We start from the raw sequence: 12,061 nt of genomic DNA on the forward strand, positions 1-12,061 counted from the left end.
GTCTCACATGGACATACACAACTGCCTTATTACAATCAGACTATCATTGACTCTCAACACTAGTGGCCTAGTCCTGGTTTCCTAACCCACAAACAATGTAACAGAGTCCAGAACAAGTGAATCAATGAGAATACAGACTTGTGCTTCCAGAAATCCATTCCTTCCACAGTCTAGTAATTACTAGAAGGCTCTACGGTTATACTTTTTTATTCCATGGGGGAATGAATGTATGTGAGACCCCTGAAATTCATTATCTAGGCAAAAATGCATGCACATAACTTTTACAAATGAGGGACTAAGGAATTTATGAGACAGCATGCTGGTTGGTACCCTTACACAGTTTATTCACTTGTAAAATGTGAACACAGTTTATTCGTAAGTATTTCACTTACTACAAACAAAGTCAAATTATTTTCCCTCCTGGGACCAGCAAGTCACTTGAATGTTCAAGATAAGAGATTACACATATCAAACATATGAAAAGCAAGTGGAAAATAATTTAGTTGTGTATTCTCACTCCAAGGATTCTATGTGCCCTTTACTTAATGAAGCCAACTAGTAACACTACTAAAGAGATGGAAGCTCAAATATAGGATGTATTTCAGACTTATCGAAACCTTCTAGCCTTTCACTGTTAGAAATGCGTAGGTCTCTGGTTTATAAGAGCCTGTCCATTTAAAGCAGGGGTGGGAACCTTTTTTCTGCCAAAGGCCATTTGGATATTTATAACATCATTCGTGGGCCATACAAAATTATCAACTTAAAAATTAGCCTGCCATATTTGGTCAAACATTTAATTAACTCAACTCTAATGCCTTGGCAGAGCTGGACCAAATGATTTTGTTTTGTTTTGTTTTTTTGTTAATCCTCACTCGAGGATATTTTCTCCATTGATTTTTTAGAGAGAGTGGAAGGGAGGGGGAGAAACACAAAGAGAGAAACATCGATGTGAGATGGAGCCTGCAACCAAGATACGTGCCCTTGACGGGAAGTGAACCTGGAACCCTTCAGTTCGCCAGCCAACACTCTATCCATTGAGCCAAACTGATTAGGGCTAGACCAAATGATTTTGCAGGCCTAATATGGCCTGTGGGCAGGATGTTTCCCATCCCTGGTTTAAAGCATTAGTAGAATAGTGTTCAGAAAGCCCAAGAGTGGTGATATAATTTGTAAAATTTTGCCTCAGATTCCAAATTTGAAACCCAATGCTAGCAGCGTCAACCCAATTTGAACCTAGGATTTACATTACAGTGGCCAAAGATACCACTATTAACCACATTGGCACTTACCTAAATAAAGGGCTTACAAATGACGATTCTTAAGAGTTCACAGTGAATGCAATTCTTAAAACCTACCAAACTTTGAAAAAAATTTTTTTAAGTCCCTGTAAGTGATGCTCTTCTAGGATGCAGTAAGGAGCACAAACTTAACAGACTTACCTTCTTGAGCCGGAGTCTGTCCTCAAGCGGGAAGAGTGTGAGGTAGTCTTGAGGGAGGGAGAGCACCAGGCACAGGCACCTGAAAGGGTACACAGTGTTCTCATCGGCCTGGCTAACTTTTATCTTAAAAATGCTAAACCACCCCGTTGTAACTTCTAATCATTAAAGAGCAAAAATACACAAGCTTTCAGCTTCAAATAGTTTTCCCAAGAATTTTCCCTCCCCTTGCTGACCCTCCCCTTTAGCCATCTGAATTGCAGTGCTTGTGGGGTGGGTTTGTTTGGTTTGGTTTCAATTAGTATTTTTGTGCCTTTGGGAAAGGAATTTCAGTTGTTTCTTAAAAAGGTCATTTGATGGGCCTAGGGCAGTGGTCGGCAAACTCATTAGTCAACAGAGCCAAATATCAATAGTACAACGATTGAAATTTCTTTTGAGAGCCAAATTTTTTAAACTTAAACTTCTTCTAACGCCACTTCTTCAAAATAGACTCACCCAGGCCGTGGTATTTTGTGGAAGAGCCACACTCAAGGGGCCACACTCGCGAGCCGCAGTTTGCCGACCACTGGCCTAGGGTGTTCTAGGAAAGACTCCCTGCCTTCTTTTTCTCCTGACCAAAGCTCCCTGCGATCCCACAATAATTTCTTGAAAGCAGTTTAACAGACATTTGGAAAATTGCCTAAGGACAGGGCCTAAAAATGAAGCTGAAGGAGAGAGTCAAGCTTTCGGTACTAAAAAATACAAACAAAAAGCACGCCACACTTTTCCTTGGTGAGTGCAAATTACAACCACTGGGTAGCAAAGAGGTAACTTGGCACCAGTTCTTTGACCACTCTATCGCCTAATGCTGTGAGAATGCGAAACTCTGCCATGATGTTAGAGTTAGAAAGAAAGCCTAAGAAAGAAATCTTGGCTACACGGCAAGAATTGACGCAATTCTTATGTCTGCTACATTCAGACTATGCCCTTAACAGATGTTTCTGCATTTATTTATAGAAAGGTTTACTTTAGTAACAATACCATCCTCCTTCAACTATTTTTTTTAATATACCAAGAAACCGAACTACTTTTATTAAGAATAGAAAATGCCACCAAAAAGTTACAATCAAATTCTTAGTTATAAAATAATATGAAATATCAAATTAGAGTGAAAAAATGAAAGAGCTGGAAGTCCCCAAATCTGATGCAAGCTACCATAAAATGTATAAACTTCAAACACAACTGAGGAAGGGAGAAGTGAGACCAAACATCCCCTTCCTTACCTGGGTTCTCCCTACTCAGCTACTATAACCCTGAATGGAGACATTGTCTCCAAATCTGGTTACTAGACTAACACTTCATATAACTTAATAGTTTTTAAAAATGCCATTCATTTCCATATTATTTTTTTACATAGTGTTACAGTTGCAGTGCAAAGATGACTTACTGCATGCTTCCAAGTTTTACAAGAAAAAGAGACCAGAAGTCACATTAAATTTTTTTTCTAATAAAAATGAGTAGGCTTGAAGCCAACTAGATATCACAGAATTCCTGTTTCACCCTCTTATATCAGATGGGTTAGAGCAGTGGTTCTCAACCTTTCTAATGCCGCGAGCCTTTAACACAGTTCCTCATGTTGTGGTGACCCCCAACCATAAAATTATTTTCGTTGCTACTTCATAACTGTAATTTTGCTACTGTTATGAATCGTAATGTAAATATCTGTGTTTTCCGATGGTCTTAGGCGACCCTGCTAGCGAGAACCGCTGCTGTAGAGCCTAAGACCATCGGAAAACACAGATATTTACATTACAATTCATAACAGTAGCAAAATTACAGTTATGACGTAGCAACGAAAATAATTTTATGGTTGGGGGTCACCACAACATGAGGAACTGTGTTAAAGGCTCGCGGCACTAGAAAGGTTGAGAACCACTGGGTTAGAGCCTCCTGGCTTCAATGGACCTACTACGTATCTCCTAAAGAAGCCAGAGGAGCCTGGCTGGTGTGGCTCAGTGGACTGCGCATCATCACAGGCACCGAGAGGTCACTGGTTCAATTCCCAAGTTGCAAGCTCAGTCACCGGTGGGGGGCATAAAGAGGCAGCTGATGTATGCCCTGACAGGGAATCTAACTGTGGCCTCCTAGTTCATATGCCAATACTCAACCACTGAGCCACGATGCTGGCCGGACTGCTCTTGAGTTCTTAATCATCCAGAGAGGGAGGGAGAGGGAGTGAGAAATAGAAACATCAATCATGAGAGAGAATCACTGATCCGCTGCCTCCTGCACACCCCACACTGGGAACTGAAGTTCAGAAAGATGAGGTGACTTGATCAGAACCCAGATCCTGCCTTTAGAGAATAGTAGGCACTCAGTAAGTAAGTGCCAGGCAACACTGCACAACTCAGAGACTGCTCACAACCTTGTGACGGTAAAGCCTAGAACAGCCTTTTTGCGGATGAGGAAACTAAGATTTCAGAAGATTTCTAGGCTCACATGGCCAGTGAATGGTGGACCCCTGATTTGAACTCAGGTGTTTGCTTTCTTCCTACCAGACTCCCATCCCAGGGTAGTTCACATAACCCACGCTGTTCCCACTTTTTCCTGCACCTTTCCCTTTTGGGCTCATAAGCTGACTCATAAACCATAGGAACTGAAATGCATTGTTAGTCTTACGATTTGTCATTAAATGTCATGCAGGAAATCAAGAGCAAAGGAGAAAGATAAGTCAAGCAAATGATATGATCAATTATTTTTCAATAGCCACGCAATCATTTTTGTTTAGACCAGTTTGAAAAATACATGTCCTAAACTTTACTAGACAAGCTATCCATTGATTACTTGGATGGGGGTCCCCTTTCCCTGGCTAACACTTCAATATTCCATACACCAGAAAGCTGTTTTCAGAGTTTTGATAAATATTCATCAAATAAATGAGGTGTCTTTATTGAAGATCTGTTACTCCAATTTGAGTCAGCCAAAAGAACCACTGTTAAGTGCATATAGATTAAAGGACAAGATAACCATATTAATAGAAGCTGTATTTTCGTACAGAACACACATCAGACAAATGCAACATTGGGACATCAAGCAAGCACTGAGAAAGGAATAGCATGATCTTTGATGTGGTCCAGTGATAAGAACACATGGCGGGGCCAAAGTTTTAAGAGAAAACATCAAACTGATGGTAATGTTGGGAGAGAAAAAGACCTGAAGAACTGAAAGGGAAGAAGGTGCCTTCTGCAAAGCAGACATTATAAAGCTGCCTTTACTGTGGCTCAGAGAGTGCAGGCTCTGTGGGAGGCACGGTGCACTGGCAGAAGAGTTTTGGTAGGGTAAGTATACCCCTGGAAGAGCTGCTTTCTAAGACCAGGAAAATTTAAAAAGTTAACTGATTTTTAATTTAAATTAAGTAAACTACAAAGGTAATAAAACCGATGAAGTTATAAATAGTGCTTCAAGAGATAGTTTCTCTAAACATAATAAAAGGACACTGTTTTGTGTTGTATGTGAGATCCATTCCCCTACTGTACAATGAATCCCGTCTCATTTCTTACAGTCCCAGCACCTGGCACCGACTTTGGCACTCTCAGTAAATGAGGGTAAAGGATGGCCAGGAGGAGGGTCTAAGCAGGACTTTGACATGCTATTTCCCATGGTGGCAATGCAGGCAGCTAGGCAATACAAATTTCTCTTTTCCTTCCCCCATACAAGGAAGGATTCATTGGGGGATAGAAGGACAATTTTTTTAAATGGAAAAATAAAAGATAAAACAAACTTGTGGATAATTAAGTTGTATTTTTGTATTAACACAAATGAAATCCTAAATATTGATTTTGACCACCACTTACCTGAGAAATTTTTCTAAGTATTAAACGTTACTCTAGTTAACCATTGTTCAATACTACAAGACGGTAAGAAAATTCCCAACACTGTGGTTAAAGACCTGGCAGTTCTGACTAGAGGTCGTCTGCACAGATGTTCTAAAATTCCTCCCAATTTTTCCTAATGGTCTCAGAGAACTAGTATTAAAAAGACTCCACCATAACAAAGAGTAAGTTCAAACGTGAGGAAGAGATTCATTTTTAAAATAACACTAATTAATTTCAAGTGACAATGATTTTCATTGTTTAAAACAGAAGTTGATGGGAAATTTGCAGCATACATTAAAAAAAAGCAAAAAATATAGAGCAAAGATTCCACTACTGAAGTTGAAAAATATTACAGTATGTTGGCACAGTCAAGCATGCTTTAAACAATTATCTAATTCCTAAATTGAGCCGTTTCATAATGTATGTTAATCTTGAATAAATGTCCTCATTTCAGTTCAAAGACAAGCATAAGCAATAAAGCTACCTTAAGTTGAAGAAAAGAGTATCCTTATGTTTAAACACTATTTATGCCAGGCACTCGTGCAGATTATACTTTACATATTTCTGAAACCTTATCATTTCCTGTCTTAGTGCCTGAAGGAAGGAAAGTCCTTAGATGGTATCTGGAGTTATATGTAGTCTCCCACAGTTTTTGGTTTAGTTTGGTGTACTCTTTCCCATTGCAGGTAGCATATGGAGCCATGCATTACGGATTTCTATCAGTTCATACCATGTTCCAGTTCATACCAGTTCACTGCCTAACAATGGCTCTAAAAGTCAGGAGTCCAACTCCTGCCTGGCCAATGTGGTTCAATGGGTGAGCATCAACCTCTGAACCAGGAGGTCACGGTTTGATTCCTAGTCAACCAACATACTTGGGTTGTGGACTCAATCCCCAGTAGGGGGCATGCAGGAGGCAGCCAATAAATGATTCTCTCATGATTGATGTTTCTATCTCCCTCTCCCTTCCTCTCTGAAATAAATAAATAAATATTTACATATATACAAATATATATATATATATATATTTAAAGGTTGGTTATCTTCAGATGGAACAACCCATCCCAACCTGGTTTAAAAAAAAAAAAAAAGTCTACTCCTAAGCCCCAGGTACAGGGAAAACGACATAAGCACATATGGGCCAGTGTATAAGAATAAATAAGGGGGGAGGGATAACGAAAGGAAATTATTAAAGCAAACCAAAGGGAAATAAGTCAGAATCATGAGAAACACACAGAAGCCAATGGACATCTAATCCCTGCACAATTCAGAGAGAAACTGTGTTAAGAGGAGTGGCCAGCAGAGGTGCTCACAGAAGAGGCACGCTGACCTGGCATGATGCGGAAACTGGCAGCAGCCTGCACATCACAGGTCCCAGTGGGCACACTGAACCCACGAGTCTCAATGGTCCAGCCTACATAAGTGTGGACCCTGAGAAAGAAGGTAACTACTAAGGGCTCCTGGTGGTTAACTGGGCTCAAATTAAAAACAAACAAAAACAGAGGCTAGTGGCCATTTCTAAATAAGGGTCTCTCATGCAAGTTGCACTTCAGGGAGAAGCCTGTACTGAACTGCCTGTCGGCACTGTGTTCCTGCCATCTGAGCCAGGCCTTATAAAGGAGTTCCAGAAATTTTATTTCAACCCATAGGCCTGAGGCATTCCCTGTCCAATCGGAGTTGTGCAGCTGTATTCCCATCAGCATCTTCACTGACCAATCAGAGCAGCTCCATTATAACCAATCAGGACAGTGAGAACCAAACTGTGAGGATTAGGAGTCCTCATTTGCACAGGACAGACCAATCAGAGGTCAGGGTGGGACATCGCTCTCTATAAGTCAACTCCCCTAGGCTCAGGGAGCACACTCCCTTTCCACTGAAAACAGAAGACTGCATTTCCCATAGGAAAGACGTCTTGCCAAAGCAGAGCAAGCAGAGTGGAGCAGACAGGTGCAGAGCAAGGCAGAGAGAAGCATGTAGGAGCAGGTGGAGCAGAGCAGGCTGCCTCACAGCTGCGCTGTTCCACAGCCGTGCTGCTTCATAATTGAGCTGTAACACAACTAAGCTGTTCTAGAGCCATGCTGTATCACACCTGAGCTGTCTGAACTGAATCAAGTTTCCTTCTTCACTGCACCCCAAATTGGGGGTTCCTGTTGCTGTTGAATTGGTGCCAGGGAACACAAGTTGACGCAAGAAACGTGAGTTCATTCACATTATCTGAAATCAAGGCTCCAAAAAGAAAACTGGCCTTGTCTTCTATGTGTTCTGGAGCAGCACAGACTCCAGACAAACAGCAAACTCCTTCATCCCAGCTCTGCTGGGAAGTGAATTAGGAGTGGTCATAACCTCCTTGACCCTGTTTCTCACCTGCAGAGCTCTTGGAAATAAGTGCACCTGGTGCATCTTTTTAATAACTAACATTGGCAACAGCTCTATGGCCCTGGGAGATGCAGGGTCTTGGAGGATGACGACTTGATAAACAAAAATCATCAGGTCCACTCCGGCCTTGGGATGCTGGGGAAACCAGCCTGGATACAACTATCTCACCCTTTAAGAGGACTGTGCTACAGGGTCACAGAGACAGGTGAATCAGTTGCTAGAAGCCAGAGCTAGAAAAAAAATTTGTCTAAACACTTCATTTAATAGCACTTTCTATGTGTCAAGCCACTGTTCTATATATTTTATGCATGTTAATTCATCTTTCATTTTCTGATGAGGCAAGAGGCACAGGAAGGTTAAATAACCTATGACCCAGGTTACCAGCTAGTAAATGGTGAAGTCTGTACATGAGTCCAGCCCTGTCTACTGCAATCTGTGCTCCCAACCACCTGCTACACTGCCTCTAACCGGGACTCACAGCTCGCCTCCTGGCAGGAAGGTCTTCTCTCCCCAAAATATAATTTTAGCCACCCCTCCCTAAATTCCACATCTGTAAGATGGGTACAAGATCACTTCCTTCCCAATGAAAAATAGTATTTCTGTGTGAAAATGCCCAATAAACATATGAAAAGATGCTCTATATCACATATTATCATGAAAATGCAAATTAAAACAAGGAGATTCTACACACCTATTAGAATGGCCAAAATCCAAAACACTGACAACCCCAAATGTGGGTGAGACTGTGGGACAACAGGAAATCTCACTCACTGCTGGAGGGAATGCAAAATAAAAGACAGTTTGCCAGTTTCTTACAAAACTAAATATACTCTTTCCAGGAACTGTGCTCCTTGGTATTTACCCAAAATATAGCATTGATCCTTGAAGTTTGCATTGCTACGCCTCCCTTACATATCACAAATTAAATTTGATACAGACATAAGAGTAGTTTAACGTTAACAAGGAGAATGCCTTGGAAAACTATGGCATAGAAATAATCAATCATGCTTTATATGGTGCTGACAAAACCCTGACTGCAACAGCAAATATCCTTCACCAGTCACTCTACGGCAGTGGTCGGCAAAATGCGGCTCGCGAGCCACATGTGGCTCTTTGGCCCCTTGAGTGTGGCTCTTCCACAAAATACCACGGCCTGGGCGAGTCTATTTTGAAGAAGTGGCGTTAGAAGAAGTTTAAGTTTAAAAAATTTGGCTCTCAAAAGAAATTTCAATCGTACTGTTGATATTTGGCTCTGTTGACTAATGAGTTTGCTGACCACTGCTCTACGGCTACAGTCGCCAACCGGTGGTCCATGGACCACTGGTGGTCCGTGAGGTCTGAAAGGTTGGCGACCGCTGCTCTAAGGTGAGGACTGGGTTAGCCTATCTTCAGCAAAGCAGTGTTACAGCTCAGTCATGAAGCAGCAAGGTCACGCAGCATACCTGCCTGACTCCCCCTTCATGAGAAAGGGACCAGCAACTAACACACATTACCATTATACGGGTGACTGACCCTGTACTTTACCACCCAGGAGGAAAGGCCCTATTATGCCAGAACGAGGGTGGACCCAGGAACCAGGACATATGTCACCCTAACAACACACCTATTTTTTTTTCTCTTAATAAAGCAACTGCCTCAGTATCTCCTAATACTGCCCATAAAAACTACCTATTCCCTGCCTTTTTCCTACTAGACAAAATCTAAATTTATGAGATAATATGCTAATAATATCTTTCAACATCCCCCCTCAAACATTGTTTAATGTAGTTTGTTAAAGCAGGTAGTTTGAACAGACTTTTAATTATATAAAAATTCACTGAATTAAAATATTTCCTAATTTAAAAAATTAGCTTGAATTTAAATTATTCTTTCAACAAGACTATCAAAACAGTTTGACATCTGCATCTCCTTTTATGCAAAAGTTAAAATCAGGGCATTTATAACTACCGGCCTTGCCTGCTCAGTAGTAGCTGGCTGAGGCTACCAGGTACCCAGAAATCCTCTCTCACAAGCTTAAGAGCTTAATACTACCCCCACCTACTCCCACCAGCTAATAGGAAGACACTGATACAATTTAAAAACAAATCCATAATCATAGTGTTTTTGATGCTTTTAAAATTATGGAAATCACCCAAAAAATCAAAATACATAACTTCTCTAAAAAAAACTTGAAGATTTGCCAAAAGCTGGTCCACCCACATTTCCTAAGGGCAGTAATCAGCAGGAGCTGAGTGGGGACCGCCCCCTTTAGGTAATTCAAGTACTCTCTAATTTGCCATAGTCCTAACCACTCATCCTTTACAACCAACCCACTTCACCCCTTAATGCCATCTGCCTTACTGTGGTAATGAGTTTGCAAACACTGTCATAAAGCATTTGTAAATACCACCCACTCCCCCGTATACACAGCAGGCTAAACATACCCATGGTAAGCACATTGTGTACCCAGAGCCTCAGGGATTGTGGCTGATTGATCTGATGTCTCATTCTTTAGCTCACTTGAACTGCTCTCCCTCATCTCTGATTTTTCTCCTTATGTTGGCCTCATACTCTGAGGCCAGGTTTTCCCACCAGGTTCTTAAGTTAACTTTCTGCAGTTAAAAAACAACAACTCTCCAAGCCTATTTTCTCACTCATTAAAATGAGTAAATTTACCTTGCAGAGTTGTAAAGAGTAAATGAAAATGTGGGTAAAGGACTTAGCACAGCCCTGCACATATATAGCCACTTAGTTATTTAAGTAAAAAAAAAATAATAATAATAAAATATATATATACTTATATATATATATTTTATTATTATTATTTATTATATATATATATATTATATATATAACCAATAGTGAGTCAGTGCAATAATAATAATGATGATGATGATGACGACGACAACAACATTGTTTATGGAATTTATTTTTAGTTTTTAAAGGTTATAATTTTCGCCCTAGCTGGTTTGGCTCAGTGGATAGTGTCAGCCTGCAGACTGAAGGGTCATAGGTTCAATTCCAGTCAAGGGCACATGCCCGGGTTGCGGGCTCGATCCCCAGTAGGGGGCATCCAGGAGGCAGCCTATCAATGATTCTCTCTCATCATTGATGTTTCTCTCTCTCTCTCCCTCTCCCTTTCTCTCTGAAATCAACAAAAAAAATATATTAAGAAAAAAAAAGAATAGGTACCAAAACTATTACACATACAAGAAATAATAAATTCAGCTACATCACATAACCACTTAGTAGAGAGAGCATCTGAGGCAGTCCCTGAGAAGGGGCCTGCTGGACTTCAGCACTCCCTTGCTAATTTCCCTGTTCTTATTTAGGCAACGATTTCATTTCTTATAAGGTGCTTTCAATGAAAGGCACAGAAATGATTACAGAGGAAGGGTCTTTCCCAGTCTATACAGGAAGTATAATAGTGTCAACGTAAGAATGTCCAAACCTGTAGAGAATTTTTACGAGTTTATTTGAGCCAAACCTGAAGACAATGCTGGAAAGCCAGATCTTAAATGCTCCACAGAATGGCAGTCTGCAGCTTCTTTTATGCATTTGGAATTAAGGGGGAAATTTAAGAAAGATTACACATAGGTTGGATTATAGGATAGTTAAGATTATGTGTTCAGTAGAGAGGGTGGTTATGCCTTCAAGGGGTATTACTTCTGGCATTTCAAAGGTGTGTAAAACTAGATTCACAAGAACAATGGACAGGGCTTAAAATTAAAAACCTTTCACTAAAGAAGTTATTGGCCTGAGGTGTGACTACGCACATGACCTGCCCAGTTAGGAATTTATGATTATAGCAACACTTTTCATCCACAAGTTACAGCATTTATTTTTTTAATTACTTTTTTTTAAAGCCCAAATTACTGCCCATGTTGTTGCATATATGTGTGCTTTTCCTTAAAATAGAATATGTGAGGGAAGTCTTTGGTTTCCCTTCCCTAAATAGAATGCTGCATGTAATTACATTATTAGTATTACAACATAATGTCCCACCTAGCCAAAACAAATAACAATAATGTGTTCACATTTGTGAGTTAAATAGGACAAATTCACTGGAGACTTTTAAAGACCTGGTATATTTGCTTAAATTAACAGGAGTGTGTGTGTGTGTGTGTGTGTGTGTGTGTGTGTTTGTGTGTGTGTGTGTGTTTTAATCCGGGGAAAGGTATTTAGAAAGTTTGATGAAAACAGAAGTAGACCTGGTGAAATCCAGCTTCTCATACCTAAATTTTTTCAACCACCACTCTTTTTCATCTTTATTGATGAAAGTATTACATAGGTCCCCTTTTGTCTCCCATTGATCCCTTATTCAACCACCACTCTTGAATTTTGCCACTCTGAATCTCAGTTTAAAGGGTCACCTTCCTCAAGAGACCTTTCCTGATTCCTCCCTCCCACCTCCAA

At 40.5% G+C, this 12,061-nt stretch overlaps 1 protein-coding gene across 2 annotated transcripts in view; it reads right to left on the reverse strand.

The window, feature by feature from the left end:
- Positions 1–12,061, reverse strand: part of RASSF8 (Ras association domain family member 8) — a 109,544-nt gene that overhangs the window by 71,821 nt on the left and 25,662 nt on the right. The window contains exon 2 of one of the 2 annotated variants that reach the window (XM_080660629.1): positions 1,440–1,518. The exons of the other annotated variant lie outside the window; for it this stretch is intronic. The gene's annotated coding sequence lies outside the window, so the exon portion shown is untranslated. The remainder of the gene's footprint in view (positions 1–1,439; positions 1,519–12,061) is intronic. 2 annotated transcript variants of the gene reach the window in all.

The sequence above is a fragment of the Plecotus auritus genome (assembly GCF_963455305.1).
Source record: "Plecotus auritus genome assembly, chromosome: 3".
Classification (NCBI taxonomy): domain Eukaryota; kingdom Metazoa; phylum Chordata; class Mammalia; order Chiroptera; family Vespertilionidae; genus Plecotus; species Plecotus auritus.